At 53.1% G+C, this 26,684-nt stretch overlaps 1 long non-coding RNA gene across 1 annotated transcript; it reads left to right on the top strand.

The window, feature by feature from the left end:
• Positions 1 to 20,341: 20,341 nt before the first annotated feature.
• LOC139603479 (uncharacterized) lies at positions 20,342 to 22,079 on the top strand. The gene is made up of 2 exons (XR_011683690.1): positions 20,342 to 20,405; positions 21,725 to 22,079. It is a non-coding gene; the product is annotated as an uncharacterized lncRNA (long non-coding RNA).
• Positions 22,080 to 26,684: the final 4,605 nt, after the last annotated feature.

Consider the following 26,684-nt stretch of genomic DNA (forward strand, 5'->3'; position numbering starts at 1 on the left):
TCTGCACACAGGTTTGCAGTGCAGGCAATGAAGGCTCTGCTCTACCTACTGTGCTGTGACAATGAGGTGATGTCTATGGAGCGCAAGCGTGGCTGGGACACGCTGCTGTGTGCTCACACCCAGCACTATGCCATGGGTCTCCTGGCCAGGTGAGACCCCCTTGTCCCCATTTCCCCTGGCATTTGTGCCCTGTGCCCCACACAGTCCCTGTGGTCATGGGCCAGAGAGCCTCGTCACTGAGGGACAGCCAAGGAGACTGGAAAAGGCTGGGAGGGGAGGGTGCCCAGAAGGGGCCACCTCCCAGAGCAGCCACATCCACTCCAGGGGTGCTGGGGAAAAACCAGACCTCTGTGAGTCCCAGCAAACCTGGGAAAGGTTTGTCTCCCCACCTCAGGGTCTTGGTGCCTTTTTCCCCCTGCCAGGGAGATGCGCCGTACCTTGGTCCCTTTGTGTTCTCGCATCGCACTCCACTTGCTCGGGCACCTCAGCACGCAGGACCCATACTGGGATCTGCCCTTCCTGGCATTCTTTGTGGAGGTGAGCCTCAAGGCCAGCGCTGCCTCCCAGATCTCTGCCCTCTCACAGCCACAGCTGCCAGGACGGTGCCCGTGCCCTGTGCTGCTGCCTGGGCCCAGCCCTGTGCGCTTCTGAGCTCCTGCCGGCCAGCTCCCCTGTCACTGCCCTTTGCCTTGCAGGTCCTCGAGTGCCTGGACTTGAGGAAATGTGGTGGCATTGTCCTGAAAGTCTTGTTGAGGTTCCTGCACAGCAAGTGCAGGGAGAGGCATCGCCTGGCCCTCAGAGGCCTCGTGGTGGTCAGCAAGGATCTCTTGATGGTGAGAAGGGGGAAACAGCTGAAGCTGCACTGGGGAAAGCTGCCCCTTGGGCTGGCAGGGCTTCAGGAGCTGAGGCAGCTGCTCCCAGCTCTCCTGCCTCACCTGCCCCAGTGCTTTGGCTCAGGCCTTTGGCCTGTGGGCCTTGCAGCAGCAGGGTGGGCTTGCAGTGCCAGGGTGGTGGTGGCGGTGCAGCTGTCCCTGGCTTCCCAGCACAGCCTTGTGTTCCACACAGGCCAGGAGAATGTGCAGTCTGTTTCCAAGCCTTCTGGAGCTGCTGGATGATGCAGAAGGAGAGGTGGTCTGCATGACCCTCTCTGTGTTCACAAATGTGCTGCAGCACAAAGACATCCTACTATCCAGCACCACTGCCCCAAAGCTGGCTGAGGCACTGCTGCTGCTCTTTGACCACGTAAGCTTCTGAATCCTGAGCCACAGGCATCAGGTGTTTCCCAGAAACTTTGTGCCCTCTGGATTTTCAGGCCTTTGACCAGCTGGGACTGGAGTAGTTGATGTAGGTCTTTTGTTTCCTCTAGGACAACAGCCATGTGCAGGTGCTCTCCATTCAACTCTTCAGCAAAGTGATAGAATTGGTAGTGGATGAGGCGAAAAAGTCCCTGAGGACAATTGTGAGCAAGAGCCTGTATGCACTCTTAATTTCTGTCATGATAAGAACTGGGATGTGGCAAAGGTGAGGTTTCCTGTGATGCTGGTGGATCTCTGGCAGGGGGCTTGGCTGCCTCCTGCCCTGGTGCCTCACGGGCTGACGCCTTCTCCAGGCCTTGGCACAGGGATGTGGGTCCTGTTCCCTGTGCTTTGGGGCCATCTCTGGGTCCCTGCTGCTCTCCAGGCCTCTCGGGAAACGCTGATTCGTGTGGCTGAGTTCCTGAAGAGGAGGAAGCTCGTACAGCTGTTGAAGAAGCAGCCATCCTTGAGGGTCGATGAGTGCCTGGTAAGGAGGGCCTGGAAGGCCCAGGCTCAGCCCGGAGAAGGCCCCTGAGGGCGGTGCTCAGGTGCAGGGCCGGGCAGCTGTGCCCCTGCCCGCTGCTGCAGCCAGAGGCCGTGGGGGCTCTTCTCCAGGCTCCTGTGGCCCCCAGCCGGGTGCCCATGGAGCCCCGGCCCGGCGGGGCTTCGGGCCGGAACCGCGGCTCCCCGGGCAGCAGCCGGCCCTCTGCCCCCTGCCCTCGGGAGCCCTTGGCCAGCGGCTGCTGGCCGCGCCTCAGGCCTGTGCGGCCAGGGGAGGCCGGGGCTGGGCGCAGGCAGCGCCCGGCCCAGGGGCTGAGCCCGCGCCAACCCTTCCCTCCTGCCGCTCTCTGCAGCTGGCAGAGGACAGGAGCAGAGCGGCCGAGCACCTGCACCAGGTCCTGCGCTACCTGCGGAGCCCACAGGAGCTCCTGCGAGAGGCGGCCATCAGGTTCATGGGTGAGCCACGAGCCCGGGCTCCCTCCCCGGCCCGGCCCGCCGCAGCTCGGCCCCAGCCCCGCCTACTGCCCTGGCAGCGCCAGCCGGGCCCGGCGCCGTGGAGCCCCGCCCGGCCTGGGCATTGCTGCTGCCGCCCTCTGGCAGCCGTGCCCTGGAGCGGCAGCGTGCGGCAAGGGCCGGGCTGAGCCCTGCCGGGCCAGCAGCCCGTGTGGCCACAGCGCCGGCAGCGCCGCCGGCAGGGAGCTGTGCCGCTAGGGCCAAGATGAATTCTTTGTTCTCAGAGATGGCCGGGTTTCCCAGGATGAGGGAGCAGCAGCAAGAGCTCCAGGATCTCAGTCAGGGTGAGTGAGGGCAGCGGCCTGGGCCAGCGAGCTGCAATGCCTGAGCAGGGAGCTGCAAACCCTGTCCCGGCTGCAGTGGGCTTCCTTCAATGTGTTGACAAGAGGTGGTGTGGGAAGAGCACACAGAGATTTCAGGGACACGGGCGGAATTCCTGGCCTACAGCTTGCTGCTGATCCTGTTGGCAACACCTCTCTCTCAGCCATGGCAAGAGTTGGGTGGGGTGGCCCTGGCTGGATGCTTTCCTCAGGTCACTGCAGATCCAGGCTCTGACCATGGCTCTCTTTCTCTCTCTTCCAGGCCTAGAATCCCCAAAGAACAATGCCAGCCCATCCTGCTCTAACTTTGAAAGTCATGCTAAATTAGGCCTAAGACCTGAAGAAATAGGGTCCTTTTCTGGATCCAGTGAGCCAGTGTCCCAAGAACAGCACCAGGAGACACTGAAGAGGACAGCATCTCCCATTGCCCCTGGAGCTCTAGACATAGTTGATGATTGGTATGGCTGAGCCTGTGGGAAGCTCGTGTGGCTTCAGCCCTCTCCCTGCCTGTAGATAGCTCCCTCCCTCCAGCCCTCAGACACTGTCCATCCACGTTTCTCCCTCCACCCTCCCTCCCTTTAGACAGCTCCATCTCACCAGCCCTCAGACCATGCCTATTCCTATGATTTCCTTCCATTCTTCCTTTTGATAGCTCCATTTCTCAAGCCCTCAGACCCTGCCTTCCCATTCCCTTTTTCCCTCCATATCATCCCTTTTTTTGCCTTTCATTAATAAATAGTTTGGCTTCTTCACTTTGCCTGCATCCCTGTGGAGCTGAAGCAAATCCGGGGCCCTGGGACACACAGGCCCCTGCTGCCGTTCTCTGCCATGCTGTGTTTTGTGCACGGACCCAGAGGAATGGGGGCAGGTCAGGCTGGAAAGGTCCCTGTGCTGAAGGTGCAGTTCCACAGCACCGTGCAGTTCCACATCTTGCTGAGCACACTGAAGGCCAGCAGTGGGACAAGAAGCCTGTGTGTGTCAGGGACCAAAGTCATGTCTAAGGCCCTGCCATATTTGGTCCCCTCTTGTGCTCATCAACAGGAGAATGAAGAGCAGAGAATGAAGGAAACCTTATGGTTTAACTGGTGGGAATTTGACCCTTCAGGGAAACAATGGACTGGTCAATCGATGGGAAGTGAACCTGTGAAAGAGGAACGATGCACAATGGAGCTGTGGTTGGCATGGAGGTGGTATCACAGGTCACTGCAGCCTCATCTCACACACTGGCCAAACGTGAGATGACCTTTTAACTGGAAAACTCCACTCCAGAGGAGGAGATGTCAGGCCTGGTCTGGGGTGGAGGGATGAAAGGACAAAATGCCCATCCTTTTGGTGCAGGGGATGCCCTGAATGTGGGAGGCCTGCCTGCCCTTCCCACTGGAGCCCCATGCTGAGATACCCTGAGTGCAGCCCAGTGCTCCTTGCTCCTCTCTGCTGACCCGTGAGCGTTTGTCTGCTTTTGGGATGGCCCTGGCTGTGTCAGGGCTGCTCCGTGGACACGAGACAGCCGGTCCTGTCCCGCCGGGTCCCAGCAGTGCCTGGCAGCAGCCCTGCACCCACGTCAGGATGCTGGCCAAGAGAGGCCCTGGAAGCTGAGGCAGCTGATTTGAAGCTTTTGCAGATCCACACAGGGGATGGCCACACACAGGGGATGGCCAATAGCAGTCCTGAGGGGCCTCCCTCATTCAAAGAAATCGGCAGACAAATGCATTGTCCGCCAAAAGCCCTTTTATTGAGCTGGCAGGAGGGCAGGGGTCTGCACCCCGCTAAAATGCTGCTCTGCCACATGTAAATTTCAGTGGGATGATGTCAGAAATGTATCTCAAAAATACCATCCATCTTGACTCTGCTGAGCTGATTCGATAGGCAGGGGGTTAGAAATACATTCTGTCAGATTCCTGTACTTGAAGCTAATGTCCAGGCGCTGGCTAGGAGCAGCCTCCATGCCCTAAAGCAGCACTTCCTCCTCATGGCTTCCCGGCACAGGGCTCATTTTACACTTGCCCTTAGTTCTTCTGGTAGAATGTGTCTAAGTCCCTCTCCTGTCAAGTTAGGCCCGCCAGGTTTTTCTTATGCTAACTGGTGCTAAGTGCCTATGTAGGTCTGTGCTAAGTACTTGTTTACTTATGGGAATTGCTTGTGCTTATGTCAAACAAAGGCCTTGTTTCATTCTCCCCTTCTCTTTATCCTGATGCAAATTCTTTTGCAAGATCCTCTGGACAGTCCACAGTACATATGTACTGTTCTGCTGCTGTTTTAATTTTCTACCACATCCATAGGTTTATGATGGTTAAGAGGAGGGTTAATTTTTTTAAAATTAGAACTGGTTTGCTGAGGAAGCTAAAAATCTGAGGAGCTCTTGGTGGTTCCAGATTTGTCCATCACAAGAAGCCATCTGACTCATGATGTTCTCTTTCTTTCTCTATTTTGGTGATAATTTTGGTAACAACTTTGATACCGGATTTGAGTGTCCATCAGGCTCTGTGAGATGCATTTTTGACTCCTGCCACTAGCCATTCTATATTAGGCTGGTACGGCATTTGCTTTAGAACATTAGTGTCCCGTCCAGTTTGGAATTTGGGTGCTTGCTGATACCCATCATGTGCATTCTGCAGCATCTCTAGAGAAGTTCTTGTGTGGTGCAGCTGACATCGCATCCACTTTTGGTTGTGAAATTACAAATAGAGAAGTTAGTACCATTAGTAGTTTCATTAAAAGACTCAATTGTAATAGTTGTGCAAGCAGATCTCACACAGGCACATCCTCTTCCCACATAACACACCTGTGATAGTGCACGAGTAACTGGGCTCATTTCAAAAATACAAGTGCTGCCCTCAGCATGCAGACACCGATCCTCTCTTTCAAGCACCGCATTTTTGCACACAAAATTCAGTGCATCCCTTGGTACACATGCTTTGATACTAAGAGTTTGCCAGCTTCTAGTTTTCTTGTTGAAAATGGCCCAATCATTATGCTGAATGGGTCTGACAGTTACGTGAGTTCTTATAACTCCAAGGGCCAAAATTGGAATGACACGGTATTTTGTTGCATTCTTAACAGTTAATACAAAAGACTGCAGGGTTCTGTTCATTCTATGTGAAATTGGCCAATTGCAACCAAGTGTGGAAGTCTTTTTCAAATTGCTTTGTGGTTTCATTTTTAGCCATGATTTAGTTCATTCTTGTGGCAATTTCCCCAGCTCTCCTTTTTTAAAGTTCTCCTGAGATTACAGACCATAGCCACACACAGCTGAGCTTGTGTACATTGAAATGCTAAAGAAACGTCACCCTGTAGTTTTCCCATAAAGCCACCAACTGCTTGAAAATCCTGCTGTGTATTGTTGGCCAGGGTGTTTAATAGGTTAGCTGCCAGGCTTTGGGTATGGGTAAGTGATAGCAGGGTTGGTCTGAGAGGAGTTTGTATCTGTCCAATATAAGAGCTCACAGTGCTTACTTTCTTGAGTAAGACTTCTTGATCAATAGAATTTAATACTCCCAGTTCAGACCCAAGCCATCCCCTTAAGTCTTTTTTACACCTATCATTTGGTGTCTGGGAATGCATGCACAGCTCCCATTCTTTTAGGCTTTGCTGTATGAGTGGTCAGTATTGCTGTTTAATTTTGGAAACATTAGCTTGTATCTTTACCTCCAGCTTTTTCAGAGAGTACTGTGGATTTAGAGGCAACAATTGTTCATTTGTTTGTCTTACCCCAGAGTGAAAGACTATATTATTTCACTTATGGGTCCCGTTCTACGGAGTTGTTTGCTGATGTAAAGTTGTTTGTTTTGATTTTAATTTTAAATGTCTGTTGTGTGACCCATTCCATTTCGCTCTTTGTGGAGTGCCCAAGGCATGGTAACTGGTTTCTTCAGATACACTGCCTGCCCTTAGGCAAGAATTTCAGAAACCTTCAGAAACCTTGCACTGGCCCCTGGTAGTATTACAAAGGATGCTTTACGAAGTTCCCACTACAAATAGTTGAGTATTCTGAGTACCTCAGCTTATAAGAGGATGCAGCTGTGCTATTGGATTTCATGCATATCTGGTTGCCATCACGTGGTCATGAAATTGGACATGATATACCCTAACAGGATAATTGTGCTCCTGGCTACCCCTCCAGCTTGATTGGTTACTATTTCTGATGGTCATAAATATCCCAAGAGAGAAATTCAATTCTCAAAAGCAGATCTTGTATGAGACCTGTTCCATGTACTAAGCGTACAAGCAGGACAGTTTCTAACTCTAGTCGCACAAGAGCTGCCTGTTGGAAACAATATTTGTTGGGTCGGATTCCTGGCGGGCTCAGTTCCTGGATCTCTGTGTGATGATGGTCCTCCCACCCCACCTGTGCGCCGCAGAAGACGGCAACTATCTTGTGCTAGGTTACAGTCTCCCATTTTAATTTCCATAGTGCAAAAATCCTGATAGGATTCACATGAAAATGAATTCACACACTGCTTGTTAGAAAGGTCGCAGATGCGCATGATCACTCGAGCAATCTTCTCTGAACGAGGTTTGTGAGTTTCAAATTTACAAGCCACAGAGATCCTGCTTTCAGGTGGGACAAGAAAGGCAGGCATGGAGTCAGGTTTTCCTCAATCTTTAACTGCTCAGTCATTAATCCTTAAAATGGTGTAAAGTGTTTTTAACTTTTTAATCTCTTTTAGCCAGTTAGGTCCTGAATATTTTTGAGTGTTCCATCTACCAGGATCTTGCAGGCCAAGGAGATCATTATGGTAGTGACAGTCATCTGCTGTGGCTTGCATTCTGATTAGAAGTATCGGAAGACGATGATGCTGTGAAATGCATCTTGGTTTCTCCTGTTCTTTCTGAGGTCCACTTTTGGACTCCACTTGCCTTTTGCAGAAGCATTTTAATTCTGGAATAATGTATCCAAGAGATGAATGCTTTAAGCTTTAAAGGCTGTGTAAGTGATTAAAAGTACTAAATAGACTCCTTTTTAATTTTGGGATAAGAGGCTTTCTACCTGGTGGAGAGGAGCATCCTCTTGCTCATGTGCTCAAAATGTGTTGGTTTGTTTTCTGCAGCTGTTGTGTTTGTTGGACAATATGGTTCTGGAGATACCCCTCTCCAACTTGTACAGTATCTTCCCCTTGCTAGTTTTGCTTATATGGTCTTCTGTACAGTATTTCAAAGGGATTCAGGTTTTCTTTTGTTCTTGGTCTTATCAAATCCGTTATATAGCCAAAGGTAGGGCCTGGGGCCAAGGTATGTTGGCCTCTGGTACAGTTTTGACTATCTGTTGTTTTACCGGATAATTCATCTTTTCCACCTGGCCACTGGCCTGGGGCCAATCCAGTGTATGTAGGTGCCAGTTGATTTGGAGATTATTGCAAAGTTGCTGTGCAATATTTGCTAGGAAATGTGGTCCTCAGTCAGAGGAGATGTCTAAAGGCACTCTGAACCAGGGCATTATATTGTTTACCAAAATGTTGAAAACTTTGGCTTTATTTGTTTGGGTTGGGAATGCCTCAGGTCATGCTGAGAAGGTATCAGTTAAAGGCAGAAGGTATTTCTACCCCCCTTTTCTTGGCAATTCAGAAAAGTCAACTTGCCAGTGCTGTCCAGGATATTGTCCCTTGTCTACTGTGCCAAGCTCAACTCTAGTCCTGGTTTGTGGATTGGCTCTAAGACGTTATTTCACACCCTTGGGTTACCTGCTTTACACTAGAGTACAGGTTGCATCTTACTGTTGTCCTTATCAAATAATTATGTAAGGCATCCCCTTCCCAGTGTACACAATTATGTTCATCTTTAATTAATTTCCATGATGCTCTTTCTGGCATAACTGTCTATCCCTGAGGAGTTGAAAAAACATAATGTTTTCATTCTGGTTGCAAATTCTTTGCTAATTCTAGATCTTTCTGATTATACGGCATACATCACTGTCATATTGTTCCTTACCTTTGGGCATTAGTGCCTGAATCTCAGCATGGCTTTGTTCTGCTGCTCTTTTTGCAACCTGTTACCTCTTTAGGGGTTTGTTTCCCCTTTCTGATGTCCTTTTCAGTGCAGAATTGCAACCTCTTGAGGCAGTAGTACTGCCTGCAGCAATTTTAAGATTTCTTCTGAATGCTTCAACTGCTTTCCTTGAGCTGTCAAAAGTCCTTTATCTTTCTAAACTGCTTCATGGGCGTCTATTACTCTAAAGGCATTCTTGGAATCTGTTCATCTATTGATCCTTTTTCCTCAGGCTGGTCAGAGGGTACGGGTTAAAGTGATTATCTCTGTCTTCTGAGCTGACTTGTGTAGGGCTTCTATCTCCTATTGCTCCGTGCTAATTGTATATCCTGATTTTCACTGATCTGCTCTTACAAAGCCACTCCCATCTGTGTACTGAGATTCTGCTCTTGGAATTGGGGTTTCTTTAAGATCTGGGCAGCTGGAATAAAGTGGACTGAATGGTTTTGATCCAGTCATGCTACAAAGGCTCCTTGTCTGTCTAGTGAATAGCTGGGAATGCTGCTGGATGAACTAGAGAAGAGATTTGTTTTGTAATGCTGCATTGTTCCACCAAAATTGCCTGATATTTAAGGAATCTGGAGGGTGAAAGCCAATGCCCACCCTTTTAGTCAAGAATTGCTGCTACTGGATGCGAGATAAACAGAATTATTTGTTGACCTAGAGTGAATTTCCAGGCTCCTTGGATGTCTGAAACAAGAGCAGCAACTGCTTACAGTCAGGCTGTCCCCTACTGACTGCATCCAGTTGTTTGGAAAATGATGCTATTGCTCTCTTCTATGGGCCAATTGTTTGAGCTAGTGCACCTAATGCCATCCCTTGCCTCTCCTAAGAGAAAAGCTGGAAGGGTTCCCAGACATCTGTCCAGCCCAGAGCAGGTGCTCTTTTCAAGTCCTCCTTCAGCTTGTGAAAGGCTTTCTTACTTTGGGGTGTCCATTTCAGGTCTCTGGGATTGTCTTCTAAGAGCTGCTACAGTGGCTTAACCAGCAGTCCACAGCCACTACCACAGTTAATACAGCATCCAGTCACTCCTAGAAAGGTTCTCAGTTCTTTGGCATTAGTAGGGAGTGGGGTTCCATGGGTGGTCCCTTTGCCGTCCTGTCTTAGTCCCTGCTGCGCTTGGGATATTTTGTATCCTCGGTAAATGACTTCCTGTTTGATTATTTGAGCTTGATTTCTGGATGCCTTGTATCCACTTAGTCCCAGGTCATTTCATAGGCTTACTGTCCATTCCAGTCTTTTTAAGTTTCAGTGGCTAAAAGTAGATCATCTACCTATTGTAACACAATTCCATTTGTGGACGGGCTTACCCAACTTTCAAGGTCCTCAGCAAAGTGTTTTCCAAATGTGGTTGGACTATTGTTGAATCCTTGTGGCCCTACAGTCCAGGTAAATTGACTTGTCCTTCCAGTCTCTGGGTTTCCCCATTCAAAGGCAAACCGGTTTTGGCTGCCAGGGTCCAAGGGTATATAGAAGAAAGCATCCTTGAGATCTGAAATGGTAAACCATCCATATTCATCTTTTAGTTTGCTTAGCAAAGCATATGGATTTGCAACCACTGGGTGGAGATCTCCAGCTATTTTGTTAATAGCCTGTAGGTATTGAACCAGACTGTAGTTCAAACCATCAGGCTTTTGTATGGGTAAAATAGGTGTATTCTATTCAGATTCATATTCCAGTAACAGCCCAAATTTTAGACAATTGTCTATGATAGGCTTAGCAATTTTTATGTTTTCCACCTTAAGTGGATATTGTTTCATTCTTATTGGTCATGTTCCAGGTTTAAGTCTAATGATTACAGCTTGTGCTGCTTTGGCCTTACCAGGGGTCCCATCCACCCAGACTTTAAGACAAAGCTGACTAAGAACTTCTTCTGTGTCTCTTCTGATTTGGACAAAGCTGTAATGAGAGCTAGACTTAGAACACGATTATTTGTTGGTCATTGACTTTGATCTGAACTCCTCCAGGGCTAAACTACATTTCAGCCTGTTGGAACCTGTTACAACATTCTCATTTCCCCAACAAATCCTTCTGATGAGGTGTTTTGGGGGCGTAGGCATATATAGGAACTGATGTATTCCTACTGTGTTTCCCAGTTCATAAGATCGTGGTTTTAGAAAGGATACCTTCTGCTGTTGACTTGTGGCTCCAATAACATTCACAACTTTACCAGGATCAATTTCTTCCAACTTTAATACAGAATGTGTTGCAGCTGCATTCACCAGACATTTCATTTTCCTCATCTTTTCCCCCAGTTCTCTTTTGACCAGAGGGTTTTCTGGGGGGATGCCCTCCAGCCAACCCTTGCATTGATTCAGTTCTTCAACCACCTTGGCTTTGAGTTGCAGGCAGTCTCTCTTCCAATGCCTTTCTTTCTTACAATAGGCACATTGAGTGGTCCAGAGTTTAGGGATATGTTTCTGCCCACTCCAGCCATTTCTTTGTCCTGAGTGTAAGGAGTAAAAAGTTGTCCATTTTTAAAAGGTTTAGAGTCAACAAGTTAAACCAATTGCTACTAAGTTAGAGCTTTAATTACTTATTGTTAATAGCTTCATTTTGCAATTACCTGTTGTTAAGAGTGTTATTCTTTAATTACCGGTTGTTAATAGTTTAATTGTTAGAAATCCCCCTTCGTCGGGTATCACCCCTGCTGCTTCCTGGAAAATGGCACCCGGGACTGTGAGGAGGGAGTGACGTCAGAGCTTGGATGCAAATGTAGAAACACTTGGCCAAGTCCAGCAAAGAAAACCCCTCAAACAACGAGCCAGCACTGAATTAAACAATCTAAGTGATGTCTAAGGGTAAGCAACTGAATCCAGGGTGTGCTAAGACCTTTGAACCTCTCACCCTAACCCAGAGATGTCAGCTAGAAAGAAGACCTCAAATGTTAAATCGAAAATGGGAATCTCCTGGTGCTCTGGCGAGGACGGAAGCCCCGGCTCTGCCTGCACACCAGGGGACAGAGCTGCATCCTCCTCCTCCCTGCCACTCCTGGGAGCAGTGGCGGCGGCGTGCGCATGACCCATCGAGCCCCCACCCAAGCTGACCTTAATAAAGGCACTAAAAAGGAGAAAAAATCTCCTGCCCTTTTCATTTATTCCAGCAAGACCTCCCAGCTGATTCCAATGTCTCCTACTCCCTTCTGGCTTGGATGGCTCTGTTCAGAAGGTCTTATAGGATTCCCACAGATCCGGGCTGTTGCCATGGCTCTGGTCTTCTCTCTTTCAGTCTTTCAAGCCCAGAGGCAACGTGCCAGCCCATCATGCTCTGACCTGGAAAATCAAGCCCAGTTTCCCCAAAGAGCTCAAGAATTAGGGACATCTTCTGGATCCAGTGAACCAGTATCCCAAGAATAGCACCAGGAGACACTAAAGACGACATCACTGCTCAGCGCTGCTGGAAGTCCTGGCACAGCTGATGGTGGGCACAGCTCTTGTGGCTTCAGCCCTCTCCCTGCCTGTCCTGTAGACGCTCCCTCCCTCTAGCCCTCATACACTGCCCATCACCTTTTATTCTCTCCACTATTCTTCCCTTTTGATAGCTCTGCCCTCAGCCTGTCCATCACCATTTTCTCCCTCCACTCTCCCTCCCTGTTGACAGCTCCCTCCCTCCAGCCCTCAGACACCGCCCATCCCCTTTTTCCGTCCCAGCTCATCCCTTTGCTTTGCCTTCCATTAATTAACAGTTTGGCTTCTTCACTTTGCCTGCATCCCTGTGGAGCTGAAGCAAATCTGAGGCCCTGAGACACACAGGCCCCTGCTGCTGTTCTCTGCCACGCTGTGTTTTGTGCACTGACAAAGAAGAATGAGGGCAGGTCAGGCTGGAAAGGTCCCTGTGCTGAAGGTGCAGTTCCACAGCACTGTGCAGTTCCACATCTTGCTGAGCACCTGGGAGTCCCTGAATTTTGGAAGAGCCAACCTGAGTATGCTCTGAACCCAGCTGAGAGGGATTCCATGGCAAGCATCCATGGTGGGCAAAGGAGCTTGGAAGGCTGGAAGTTTTCAAGAATAGTTTCCTGAAAGCACAGCAGCGCTCCATCCCTGCACAGGATGAGGAAGAGGGCAGAAGCAGAGAGCATCCGGGCTTAGCAGGGAGCTCTGGCTGTGCCTGAGGGCAAATGAAGCAGCAGCACGGTGCCCGAGACTTGGACACGCGGCCGTGCCGGTGCCCGCAGCGCTGCCAGGCAGTGCCGGGATCCCGCCTGTGCTTCTGCTCCCCACAAGTGAGGAACGGCAGCCCCAGGCTCAGAGCCAGCCAGAAAGCCAACCAAGGGAGAGCAGAGGGAGGGCACCCTTCCAGTCTCTCTTGGGCATTGGCTGCAAAACAGTCCCCGCTGCTTCTTCCTCCGCCTGCGTTTGGGCTGTGCTGGTGGCAGAGCCAGCCAGGTTGGGCTCTGTGTTCCAAAGCCTGTTGGGAGCGGGCATGAAAAGCGCGGCGTGCACAGCAGAGAGTCCTGGAAGGTGCTGGCAAGAGCATCCTGCAGGAACAGGGCTCTGGTCCCTGGCCAGGAACAGCCTGGTTTTGGTGCCGTGAGCGCAGGCAGGAGTTGAGGCAGGTGAAGAGGCAGCGGGCAGCTTGTGTTTGTGGAGGGCCTGGGGCTGCACCTCTGAACCTGCACCTGGAAACTCACTTGGGGCAATAGGAACTAGAGCTGGAGTGGCTGTCCTGAAAGGACCTGAAGTCATTCAGCCTTGCCAGCGTTTCTTAAAGGTGTGTTGGTGCTCCCCAGGAAAGCTGCACATTTGGGGAAACACCTTTGGAGGAAAGGGGCTTGCTTCTCAAGGAAAGTGCTTCCCAGGGAGCTCCCAGTGAGGCAGGTGCGAGTGTCCCCCTTTGGCTCTCTGTGCTCCTTTCAGTCCTTGAGGCCTGTTGCACATGGCAGTGGGGCAGGGAGAAGGCAGGGAAGAGCAGGTTTGGCATCTGCCTGGACCTGTGGAAACCAACCCAAGCACCTGCAGCAGGATGTGTAATCCCCTTTGGAGAGAGGGTGGGCAGGAGCATCTGTGTCCAGCCATGAGCCCCAAAGCTCTTTGTGAGAGCTGTGAATTAAAAGGCCTTTGCACACACACTTTTCACATCTTTCCTGTCTGCTGTGTTTCAACTCTTGGCAATATGCATTTGCCTGCTGCTTGGTGGCAGCTGCTGTGGCCCAGGGCCAGCACAGAGCTGGGCTGTGTGGGCAAGGCAGCGTGGAGAGCCTTGGCTGATCTTGGTGCGTCCCTGGCCTCAGCAAAGGCCTCCCAAGGTGTCCTGCTCATTGGCTCTCCCTGTGCATCTTGGAGAGAACAAGGCAGGCATTTCTGGCAGCTGGGCATCAGCCAGCCTTAAAATGGGGGCATGTGGTGGAGTGAGCCCAGCTGAGATACGCTGAGCGCAGCCCAGTGCTCCTTGCTCCTCTCTGCTGAGCCGGGAGCGTTTGTCTGCTTTCGGGATGGCCCTGGCTGTGTCAGGGCTGCTCCGTGGACACGAGACAGCTGGTCCTGTCCCGCTGGGTCCCAGCAGTGCCTGGCAGCAGCCCTGCACCCACGTCAGGATGCTGGCCAAGAGAGGCCCTGGAAGCTGAGGCAGCTGATTTGAAGCTTTTGCAGATCCACACAGGGGATGGCCCGCAGCGTTCCCTCAGGATACAGCAGTCCTGAGGGGCCTCCCCAGAGCTGCCTGATGCTGCCCACTCCTTGTGGCACCAGTTGCTTTCCTGTGGGATGTTCTACCTCCCCCAGGAGTGAAGAGGGAGCTGGGGAAAGAGCTTGCCCGGCTGCTCTGGATCCTTTCCCAGCAGCCCTGGCTGAGTGGAGCAGTCCGAGCTGAGCGCAGAGGTGCCCATGGAACAGCCGTGCCCAGGAAGGCTGGCTGGGAAGGATGATCCAGGAACCACAGGCCTGGCAGCCTGGCTTTGCTGCCAGGGAAGGCCTTGGAGCAGACCCTCCTGAGTGCCATCCCACGGCAGGTGCAGGGAACCAGGGGCTCTGCTGGAGGCTGGGAAAGCTCTGCGGAGGGACGGGCACAGCTGGGGGTCCTGGTGGGCTGTTGCGGGCTTCTGTGGGGGTGTTTGGGAGGGTGGATGTTGGGGGGCGCGTTGGGGATGGAGTTGTTTGGAAGGTGAGAGGTCTGGGCTGGAATTTGAGTCAGTTTGAAGGCAGCATCTGTGCTTTGGCACAGCTTTGGTGTTGGACGGCAGAAAGAATATCTGTGACTATTTCTTTTACTGGTCCTGTTTCTCCTGCAGGGAACAAGAGGGGAGAGCTGTACTTTATTGGCCACTTAGAGATCTGTACTGGGGGAGGATCGGCCCTTTTGCCATCTCCTCATTTAGTTGGGTTACTGTTGTAACACTGAGGGGTCTTCATTCCTTGAGAGCTTTTATTCCTTAAGAGAATTAGGAGATTATAATCCCTTCATGGAAAACCATTTGCAAACCAAAGAATGGCCTTCCTTTTGGCCTCTCTGTAGTGTTATGTTTTGTAAAGGGACTTCCAGTGGATGATGTTAAGGCATATGTGTTGCTGCTTTGAGATGGGAACAAACTTCAAAATCAATTCCATTCTCTGGGCATTGCTGTTAATTTGAGAAGTTTGCAAATTTTGGAACTACTTGAGCTGAGCAATGGGAATGAAAGCTTTCCTGAAGTGAGGATACTTAAATGTCCTGAGCCCGCAGTGCAGGGCAGTATTTGCTGATGTTTCGAGCCCTTCCTAAAGATCCTGTGGGGCTGACTTAGACACCTGGGGCCAGGCATTCCTTCCAGCCTGGGCCACTTTGGCTGGGCTGGGGGCGGCCCCAGGGCAGGCGGCAGTAAGGGCCCTGGGTGGCACGCTGCAGCACGGTCACCATGTGCCATGGAATGGAACCCGGTGTCCAAGGGCCCTTTGTGACACCTGGGAAATAGAAGCTTGCCCGGGTGCTGGGAGCAGGCAACGGGGCACAACGGGACAGAGCAGTGCCGTGAGGAGCCCCCGCACAGCACACTCGTTCGTGTCCCACCCGGAGCTTTTCCGCAGCCTTGTTCCTACAGGTGACCTTGTGGCCAGACCGTGGGACTTGGTGACTCGGAGCTTTTCCGAGGCATCTCCCATTCCTGTGGCCAGTGCCATCAAGTCCAGACCGTGGGATTTGGTCACCTGAATCATTAACGAGGAGTCTCCTGTGATTTTGGCAGGAGTCCTCAAGACCAGAGTGCAGGATTTGCTGTCCTGCAGCCTTTTTGAAGCTTCCCTGTCGCAGGTGCCTTCAAGGCACAACCGCAATTGTTGCCTTGGCGATATCCGGAGCAATCTCTCTTTAAGGTGCCCTCGAGGCCGAGCTCTAGCATGGCAGGCAGATTCCCCAGCTTGCTGAAAGTGTTCAGGGGGAAAAAAAAGAATGACCCTGGAGCTGCTCCAGCACAACAGCCTGAAGATCTGGAGCAGATTCAGACACTGCAGGGTGGTGAGTAGCAGAGCTGCGCCACAGCGCTGATGGCTACAGCCAGCTTGGCCCCATCCCATCCCATCCCATCCCTGAGGGCATGCCAACGGATAGGATGGAACAGGGGCTGGGCAGACGCCCCTCAGTGGCCATGCTCTAACCCCTGGGCCATCCTGAGGCTCTCCTTGCCTGGGGAGGCTCCTCAGCTCTGGCTGCGCTCGCTCTTTGCCAGATGCAGCCAGGGACCAGACTCCAGAGCAGGAGCCCACCCGTGGCTGCTTCCGCAGAGCAGCGCAGGTACCTGCGGCCATCCCCACCTGGGCCGGGCCTGCTGGCACTGCTCAGCCGGGCCCCACGTTGGAGCAGACCATGGAACGTCCCTCTCTTCTTCCCACCCTTCCCTTCTGTTGCAGACACTGCGGAGGTTCCTGCGCCTTCGGCGCACTAAGACCAGCGGCCCCGCGCCCGAGGGCACGGCCAAGCCCGACCCCAGGCCCAGCGAGCTGCGGGCAGAGGCTGCTTCCAGCACAGCGTCCTCTGACCTGGCTGCCAGCTCTGACTGGGAAACCAACAAGGGCTGGGAGGAGGCTGACATGGCCCTGACAGAGGCCATGGCCACCAGCAACACCATCAGCCAGGGCATCCCAGAGACTGAGGCCATGCCCACGCTCACTGTGAGTCCTGGAGCCACTCTGGAGTTTTTCCAGAAGGGTTTTTATTCTCTGCAGCAGCCTGGGGCCAGGGCTGAAGGCCTCTCAGGATCACGTGGCCCCTCAAGCCATGTCCGCTGGGCCCCCTCAGCCCCATCCCAGTGGGCTGGGAAGGCGAGCACTTCTTGGGGGAAGCTGGGCAAGTTGCTGCCTTGGACAGCACTCAAAATCTCCCCCATGCCTCCTCCAGGTGCCAGCCATTGTAAGGAGCATCCACCAGAGGCTGGTGTCCCATGTCACTGTGGATGCCAGGCTGCAAAGTGACATTGTGAGGCTGGCTGAAGAACACCCTGCGGACGTGGTGCTGAGCCTCCTGCGCTGTGCCCCAACGTGTGACAGGTACGGGGCCCACGTGCCTGCACAGCTCAGGGCTCACCAGCCTTTGGGGCCCATGGCCCTGCACAGCCTGTGCTATGGGCTCTGCCAGACAGGCAGAGAGGTCCAGGACCCTGGGGCCCCTCTGTTTCCCGAGCCTGCTGCCAATGCTCCCTCCCTGCCCCTCAGGGCACCGGGGCTCTGTCACCTGGGCCCCCACAGCTGCACAGGGCATGGTACTGGGACTGAGATGCCCCTGACACAGAGCTCTGATCCCACAGAGCTGCTACAATGATATGGAGAACCATTGGCTCGTCACGAGTAACAGTGGAGAAAGTGCTGCCAACACTGGTCCGGGTAATGGAGGATTGGCCACTGCACAGCGCATGCACCTCTGATGGGGATGACACAAATGTTTCTGCCCTGGCTGTGAGTTTCTGGAACTGGCCTCTGCTTGCCCCTCGGTCACCTCCCCAGCAGCTCTCCATCCTCTCCATGCCTCAGGCGCTGGGCTGAACCCTGGGCTAGGGGCAGGCTCAGGGGGCACCAGGCCCGCTGCTCCTCCTGCATCTGCCCTTGGGCCCTGCCCCATGGACACCTCGGCACTGAGTCCTGTCTTGGGCTGCTTCTTTTGCAGGCAACTCTGGTGATCTGGGTGATGGTCCAGGTGCCTCAGTACCATGAGGCAACGATTCATTCTTTCTACCCTCTGTTTGTGGCTCTGCTCTTCCATGTTGCCATCACCACACAGCAGATGCCACCAGAGGAAGTCGATACCTTCTGGAGAGCATGCCAGCAGGAGCACCGCCTTCCCAGCAAGCTTAACAGGTCCCAGTCCTCCTGTCCTTCCCATGCCCTTGTGGCCAGTGCCAGTGCTCCCAGTGTGACCTGGGCTTTGCTCTGCACACAGGTTTGCAGTGCAGGCCATGAAGGCTCTGCTCTACCTACTGCGCTGTGACAATGAGGTGATGTCTATGGAGCGCAAGTGTGGCTGGGACACGCTGCTGTGTGCTCACACCCAGCACTATGCCATGGGTCTGCTGGCCAGGTGAGACCCCCTTGTCCCCATTGCCCCCGGCATTTGTGCCCTGTGCCCCACTCAGTCCCTGTGGTCATGGGCCAGAGAGCCTCGTCACTGAGGGACAGCCAAGGAGACTGGAAAAGGCTGGGAGAGGAGGGTGCCCAGAAGGGGCCACCTCCCAGAGCACCCACATGCCTTCCAGGGATGCTGGGGAAAGACCAGACCTCTGTGAGTCAGTCCTGGGAGAGGTTTGCCCCCCCACCTCAGAGTCTTGGTGCCTTTTTTCCCCGCTAGGGAGATGCGTTATGCCTTGACCCCCCTGTGTTCCCATGTTGCATATCGCCTTCTCCTGCTGCTCAGCAGTGAAAAGCCAAGGTGGGATCTGCCCTTGCTGGCATTCCTTGTGGAGGTGAGCCTCAAGGCCAGCGCTGCCTGGCTGAGCTGCCTCCCAGCTCTCTGCCCTCTCACAGCCACAGCTGCCTGGGACGGTGCCCGTGCCCTGTGCTGCTGCTGCTGCTGCCTGGGCCCAGCCCTGTGCGCTTCTGAGCTCCTGCTGGCCGGCTCCCCTGTCACTGCCCTGTGCCTTGCAGGTCCTCGAGTGCCTGGACTTGAGGAAATGTGCTCTCACTGTCGTGAAGATCATGTCAAGTTGCCTGCAGAGCAAGTGCAGGGAGAGGCGTCGCCTGGCACTCAGAGGCCTCGTGGTGCTCAGCAAGGATCCCTCGATGGTGAGAAGGGGGCAGCGGCTGAAGCTGCGCTGGGGAAAGCAGCCCCTTGGGCTGGCAGGGCTTCAGGAGCTGAGGCAGCTGCTCCCAGCTCTCCTGCCTCACCTGCCCCAGGGCTTTGGCTCAGGCCTTTGGCCTGTGGGCCCTGCAGCAGCACGGTGGCCTTGCAGTGCCAGGGTGGTGGTGGCAGTGCAGCCGTCCATGGCTTCCCAGCACAGCCTTGTGTTCCACACAGGCCAAACCTCTACGCAGCGTGTCTCGAAGCCTTCTGAAGCTTCTGGGTGATGCAGATGGAGAGGTGGTCAGCATGTCCCTCTCTCTGTTCAAGAAGATGCTCCAGAAAAAACATCTCCTGATATCTAGCACTTCTGCCCCAAAGCTGGCTGAGGCGCTCCTGCCACTCTTTGACAATGTAAGGCTCTGTGTCCCCAGCCATAGGCACTTGCTGCTGACCAGAAATTTTGTGCTCTCTGGATTTTCAGCTGTTTGCCCAGGAGTACAGGATATTTGATGCTTAAGTATTTTCCTCCTCCTTTCCTCCAGGACAACAGCCAAGTGCAGGTGCTCTCCATTTACCTCTTCCGCAAGATGATGGAGTTGGTAGTGGATGAGGGAAAAAAGCCCTTGAAGACAATTGTGAACCAGAGCCTGCTCCCCCTCTTCTTGCACTGCCATGAGGAGAACCAACACGTGGCAGAGGTGAGGTTTTCTGGGATGCTGCTGGATCCCTGGCAGGGGGCTTGGCTGCCTCCTGCCCTGGCACCTCATGGACTGCAGCCTCCTCCAGGCCTTGGCACAGGGATGTGATTCCGGTGCCCTGGGCTGTGGGGCCATCTCTGGGTCTCTGCTGCTCTCCAGGCCTCTCGGGAAACGCTGCATTGTGTGGCCGGGTTCTTGGAGAAGACGGATCTCCAGAGGGTGATAAAGACGGAGCAGCCATTGAAAATTGATGAGTGCCTGGTAAGGAGGGCCTGCAAGCCCCAGCCTCAGCCTGGAGAAGGCCCCTGAGGGCGGCGCTCAGTGTGCGGGGCCGGGCAGCTGTGCCCCTGCCCGCTGCTGCGGCCAGAGGCCGCGGGGGCTCTTCTCCAGGCTCCCGTGGGCCCCAGCCGGGTGCCCATGGAGCCCCGGCCCGGCAGGGCTGCGGGCCGGCACCGCGGCTCCCCGGGCAGCAGCCGGCCCTCTGCCCCCTGCCCTCGGGAGCCCTTGGCCAGCGGCTGCTGGCCGCGCCTCAGGCCTGTGCGGCCAGGGGAGGCCGGGGCTGGGCGCAGGCAGCGCCCGGCCCAGGGGCTGAGCCCGCGCCAACCCTTCCCTCCTGCCACTCTCTGCAGCTGGCAGAGGACAGGAGCCAAGCGGCCCAGCACATGCAGTGGGCCCTGCGGTTCCTGGATAGCCCACAGGAGTCCGTACGGGAGGCGGCCGTCAGGATCATCGGTGAGCCCCGGGCCCGGGCTCCCTCCCCGGCCCGGCCCGCCGCCGCTCGGCCCCAGCCCCGCCTGCTGCCCCGGCAGCGCCGCCGGCAGGGAGCTGTGCCGCTGGGGCCGTGACAGACTCTGTGTTCACAGGCAGCGCCGGGCGGTGCCGCAGGGGGAAGAGGGAAGAGCTCCGGGCCCACAGTCAGGGTGAGTGCGGACACCGGGCTGACAGCGGGGTCTGCCCGGGAGAGCTGCATTGCCTTCGCTCCCTGGGTGCATGAGGGGTGGCCTGGGCAGAGCACAGCGAGCGATTTCAGGGACACTGGTCCGGGGGATTCGTGGCCAGCGTCTTGCAGCTGATCCCGTTTGCCCCCCCCTCTCTTCTGGCCGATGCAAGAGCTGAGTGGGACACCCCTGTGCTGTGGTTTTGGTTCACTAATTGATGATTTCCTGGCCAATGTTCCAATTAGTGTGGTAAGTTCCGTGCTGGTTAATCACCAGTTCATCCAGTAGAATGTAGTTCATCATTTTCTGTGTGAGATAGGATTAGGAGAAAGGCAAAGCAGGCTCCAAACTTTAAAAGGGTATGAAGAAAAATTTATTAACAGTAACTAAAAGAAGGAGTAATAAGAATCAGAACAAAACCTTCAGAACATTTCTCCTCCCCCTACAACTTTTTCTTTCCCACTGACAATGTAAAGGGACAAAACCAAAATTTTGAGTCACTTTACTACCTCTAGAATAGTCTCTCTTCTGCTCACTTAAGGAGAAATGTCCCTCTTGTTAATGTTATGGAGATTTTCCACAAGAAAGCAGTTCTCTCGTGGCTCTCAATTTCCATCAACAGCAGCCACACTGCAGGGAAATCTGCAATTCTGAAATCGCTCCCATTTTCCACAAGCTTTTCCCACAGCTGTGTTTCTGTGCCGTGTCAACTTATGGGGTACTGTTCTAAAGATGAGCTGTTCAAAGGCAAAGGTTCTCTTTATCTCTAAAATCATCTTCCATCTCTAGCAAGAGAGACCTTCTTCTGTTCCTGGGGGCACAGGATCTTCATCACTCTTCTCTCCGTCTCTGTTCAAACTTGTCCTAGAATCATACCTTCATGTCTTATAGGGAAAAAAGTGTCCTTCTCCCTATGTTTACAAGAGGATTTCAGCCTAAAACTAAAGGCATCTCCTCATCCCTCCCATCTGGGACTTGACTTCTTCACTGACCTCAGCCAGGCCTAGGCTGGGTCAGCTGTGTTACCTCTTTGTCGGCCAGAAGGGAAAAGAGAAAGTTCCCAAGTTTATTTTGTTTGTAACATGTGTTTTTCACAGAGGCTTTCATGTACAGTTTTCCTGATTATCAGTTCCCAAAACCAACCCTTGATTGGTTTCCTATCGGACACGGAGGAACCTGCCAGCAGCCTCTCCCAAAACATCATGTTCGTGATGCACAAAGCAGCACACAGTGGCAGGAGTGTCTCCTAGGATTCCTGCAGTTGTGGGTGCTGACTGTGGCTCTCTTCCTCTCTGTTCCAGCCATTTAAGTCCCAAGGAAAGACACTAGTCCATCCCACTGTAACCTGGATATTCACAGCCGATTTGCCAGAAGAGCTGAAGAATTAGGTGCCTCTTCAGGATCCGGTGAACCAGTTTCCCAAGAACAGCACCAGGAGACACTGAAGAGCAAACCATCTCCCACTGCCACTGGAGCTCCAGGCACAGCTGATGCCTGGCACAGCTGAGCCTGTGAGAAGCTCCCGTAGCTCCTGCCGTCACCCTGGCTGTTGACAGCTCCCTCCCTCCAGCCCTCAGACCCTGCCCATTCCCTTTTCTTACCTCCCAGCTCATCCCTTTGCTTCGCTTTTCATTAATAAACAGTTTGGCTTTTTCACTTTGCCTGCATCTCTGTGGAACTGAAGCAAATCCGGGGCTCTGGGACACACAGGCCCCTGCTGCCGTTCTCTGCCATGCCGTGTTTTGTGCACGGACCCAGAGGAACTGGGGCAGGTCAGGCTGGAAAGGTCCCTGTGCTGAAGGTGCAGTTCCACAGCACTGTGCAGTTCCACATCTTGCTGAGCACCTTGGAGCCCCTGAATTTTGGAAGAGCCAACCTGAGTATGCTCTGAACCCAGCTGAGAGGGATTCCATGGCAAGCATCCACGGAGGGCAAAGGAGCTTGGAATGCTGGAAGCTTTCAAGAATAGCTTCCTGAAAGCACAGCAGCGCTCCATCCCTGCACAGGATGAGGAAGAGGGCAGAAGCAGAGAGCATCCGGGCTTAGCAGGGAGCTCTGGCTGTGCCTGAGGGCAAATGAAGCAGCAGCACGGTGCCCGAGACTTGGACACGCGGCCGTGCCGGTGCCCGCAGCGCTGCCAGGCAGTGCCGGGATCCCGCCTGTGCTTCTGCTCCCCACAAGTGAGGAACGGCAGCCCCAGGCTCAGAGCCAGTCAGAAAGCCAACCAAGGGAGAGCAGAGGGAGGGCACCCTGCCAGTCTCTCTTGGGCATTGGCTGCAAAACAGCGCCTGGTGCTTCTTCCTCCACCTGTGTTTGGGCTGTGCTGGTGGCAGAGCCAGCCAGGTTGGGCTCTGTGTTCCAAAGCCTGTTGGGAGCGGGCATGAAAAGCGCGGCGTGCACAGCAGAGAGTCCTGGAAGGTGCTGGCAAGAGCATCCTGCAGGAACAGGGCTCTGGTCCCTGGCCAGGAACAGCCTGGTTTTGGTGCCGTGAGCGCAGGCAGGAGTTGAGGCAGGTGAAGAGGCAGCGGGCAGCTTGTGTTTGTGGAGGGCCTGGGGCTGCACCTCTGAACCTGCACCTGGAAACTCACTTGGGGCAATAGGAATTAGAGATGGTGTGGTTGTCCCTAAAGGACCTGAAGTCATTCAGCCTTGCCAGCGTTTCTTAAAGGTGTGTTGGTGCTCCCCAGGAAAGCTGCACATTTGGGTAAACACCTTTGGAGGAAAGGGGCTTGCTTCTCAAGGAAAGTGCTTCCCAGGGAGCTCCCAGTGAGGCAGGTGTGAGTGTCCCCCTTTGGCTCTCTGTGCTCCTTTCAGTCCTTGAGGCCCGTTGCACATGGCAGTGGGGCAGGGAGAAGGCAGTGAAGAGCAGGTTTGGCATCTGCCTGGACCTGTGGAAACCAACTGTGGTGGTTTGACAGGAAATGTGTTTTTTGGGATGCTGTGTTTTGGGCCAATGGATATTCAGGCTTTAATATTGGCATTTAACCTGGCCATTTAGGACATGGGTCTGCCTCTGAGAACACGGGGTTAAAAGCAGAGGTCTCCCCTGGGAGGGCCCTCTTGGGTTTCTGGCAGGAAAGAGTTCGGGTCTCTGCCCCGGCCCAGCTGCTGGCTGGGCAGGGAGCAGGGAAAAGCCATGTGGCCGGGAGAGGTAGGCCTGAGCCCGGGGGTGGAAGGGTGGAAGAGAGAGAGAGGGAGACACCGGAAGCCATCGGGCCGCCCCCCCTGAGAGACACAGAGAGAGAGAGAGAGAGCCGCTGCCAGAGACTGTAACCTTGAGACTGGATAAACATGGGCCTGTGCCGGCAGCACGGCTGGGACGGAGAAGAAGGGGGGGGTGCACCGGCCGCTTGTAGGAGCTTTTAACCCCTTCTCGGAGAATGAGAACTTTACAGATCATTGACCTCTCCTAGAAGACAGAGTGGAAGATGAGGAAGGAATGTGCAAGTGTGAGAGACGTCTGGGCGAGTGAGAAATAGTGGAAGAATAGAGAAGAATCCTCGTGGGAAGAGATGATGGAGTGGCTTTTGCTGGACTCTTTTTGTACAGCCATGGACAGACCCATGTTCCTTGTGACACAGAGACTGCATTCTAGGGGGAGGCAATGGCCACAGAACCAAGAGGGTTCAGTGTTGGTGCCCCTCGGCCCCAGGGGGTGGAAAAATATGGGGGGGACAGGTGTCCCAAAGGAGAGATTGTGGGGACAGGTGTCCCAAAAGAGAGACTGTGCCTTTTTTGGATCAGGACAAAGCATCCTTAAAAAAGACAAACCTAGAAGCAGCTCTGGTCCATGTTCAGTGGTGAGAGCACTGGACATGAAAGGAAGAGGTCACGACGGCAGATGGACTCCGGGTGGTGCCATGAGTGACACGGAAACACACGAGGCTTCAGCTGTGTTTCCAGGGGAAGCCCATGGTACAAGAAGGACTCCTCTCCTCTTGATGAACTGAGGATTGATTGTCTGAAGGGTGGTGCTGGACCAGGAGTTGGTGATTTTGGGGTATAGATGTATTGTATTGGAAATTTGGTGGGGGGGAGGAGGAAATGTATTTGTAAGGTTTTCATTTTCCTGTGTGTGTTCCTTTTTATATATAGTATAGTGTAGTTAATAAAGTTCTGTTTTCTTCCCTAAGTAGGAGCCTGCTTTGCTTATTCCTGGTCACATCTCACAGCAGAAACCAGGGAGAAGGTATCTTCATGGGGGCACTGGCATTGTGCCAGTGTCAAACCATGACAGTGCCCGAACAGGGACCCTGACATTCAGGGCTCCCTGTGTCAGTCAGGTCAGCTGGGGTTAGCTGATGGATAGGCCAGCACTCCCCGGGATTTTGGATTGTGCCGGGCCCAGCAGATTCATCATTGCTTCAAGGGACCTTGCCCAGGATCAGCAGGGACAATGATGGTTTCACCTGCATAGGATTGCAGGTGGGTTTGGGGAAATGCAAGACATTTATTGACCACTTTGCCACTGTGTTTTTACAATATGCACCCATGTCCCAGAACTGATTTGGGGTGTTCCGGTGGCTCTTCCCCATAAGGCAGAGAAAGAGAAAAATAGGCAGCCAGATGTCCAAAGTAGAAAGGAGCATATATGGATGCTTTAATTCTCACTGATCATGACATAATATTTTCAAAGAACGAATTAAAATCAATCATGAGGTGGATCATTAAAAAATTTCCAGATGCCTCTTCTGATGAAATCCATACCATTGAATTTTGGGAATTTGTGAGAGTTAAATTGTACAACCTTTCGATCAAAAGGACCCCGTTGCACCCTGCATGCTCCCCATCTTCCACACCATCCTTGAGACCCTTCACCAGCAAGAAGTGTGTTGAAAACTCAATCTGTTGGTCACTCCTAACTCGGGACCTCCCCTCAAACCTGCCTTTCTCTGACCTTCCACGATGGTCCAAGATGGCAATGGCCACGCTGTCTTGGAGCATCATGCCCTGGAGACTCAAGATGGAAGGAGCCTGAAGGTGGCTCAAGAGTCCAACCATCCTCCCTCCATCTTGGCTCCTTCACTTCCTGCTACCACAACCTTCTCTTCCGTCCTGAACGAACCTCCAGACTCCACCCCCACAACTGCAGGTCACGCCCCCACTGTCAATGATTCCACCTCCACCCTGGGCCATGCCTCCAGAGCTCCACCCTGGAAGTCCGCCATCCTAAATCAAGGCCCTTCCTCCACAACACCTGACAAAAAGGCAGTGCCCTTTGCCTCACTCTCTGGCAAAAATATAAACCCATGATCCAAGATAGTAAGTCCAACTGTGACAATATTTCTAATCCAACTGTTTTTGCTCCAAGTTATTCTTCCTCCCCAGAAAACACTTTGCATTCCCCAGAGCCACCTCGCCCCTCAGCCCCAGAAGATCCCTAGAAAAGGATCTGGAAAGAAGCAGTTAAGGAAGGAGACTGGCAGATAGTCTCGAAACGCCTCATTGCCCTGGGATGTTATGAAAGAAGGGGGCAGAATCCCAGGTATCAGCCATTGGTTTATGGGGAAATCAAGGATCTGTGTAGGGCAGCTAAAGACCATAGGAAGGACTTACCTTGTTTTAATGGCCTAATGAGGGCCATGTTTACAGCACATGTCTTAACCCCCAATGATTTAAAATATATTATGACCATGTTGTTGTCACCTGCAGAATACACCCTGTGGGAAGAGGGATGGAAACGTTTGCTAAATGAATTAATAGAAGACTGTGCTAATAATGAGGCAAGGGTGGAATTGACAATCAACCATCTAGCTGGAGAAGGTCAACACAGCCTAGCAGATGATCAAGCAGCAGGTATCCCCAGAGAAGGATTGGATGATATCAAAGAGATGGCTTTGCAAGCTTTAATCTAGGTATTGGATGGTAGCACCCCCAGTTTGGACTACCTTGGGTGGCTGCAGCTAAAGCTTTAGGACAATCAGACCATTCTGGGTGCCTGTTAAGTAAGCAAACCAATGCTGCCTCCCTCACATTGAGTGGCTGCTCTCAGACACAGAGACCATCAGACACGCCACCTTGCAGAACAGCGATAGAGTTTTTACTCTGGGCACAGGGGCATGGCTGTGTAGACTCTGAGGGCATGTGCTGCATGAACCTCTCCAGCCACAGCGAGTCAATCACAAGAGCATTCAGGTACTGAAGGAAGGGTTCAAGAAGCTTCAAGTGGAAAACAAAGACTGGTTCAATAAACTCTTCCAATATATGGGACTAAAGGGTTGGATGATGTCTAGCTAAAACAGGACTATTAATTATTTTAGT

This window comes from Agelaius tricolor, unplaced genomic scaffold (assembly GCF_023055355.1).
Source record: "Agelaius tricolor isolate 1412-34295 unplaced genomic scaffold, bAgeTri1.0.p SCAF_39, whole genome shotgun sequence".
NCBI lineage: Eukaryota > Metazoa > Chordata > Aves > Passeriformes > Icteridae > Agelaius > Agelaius tricolor.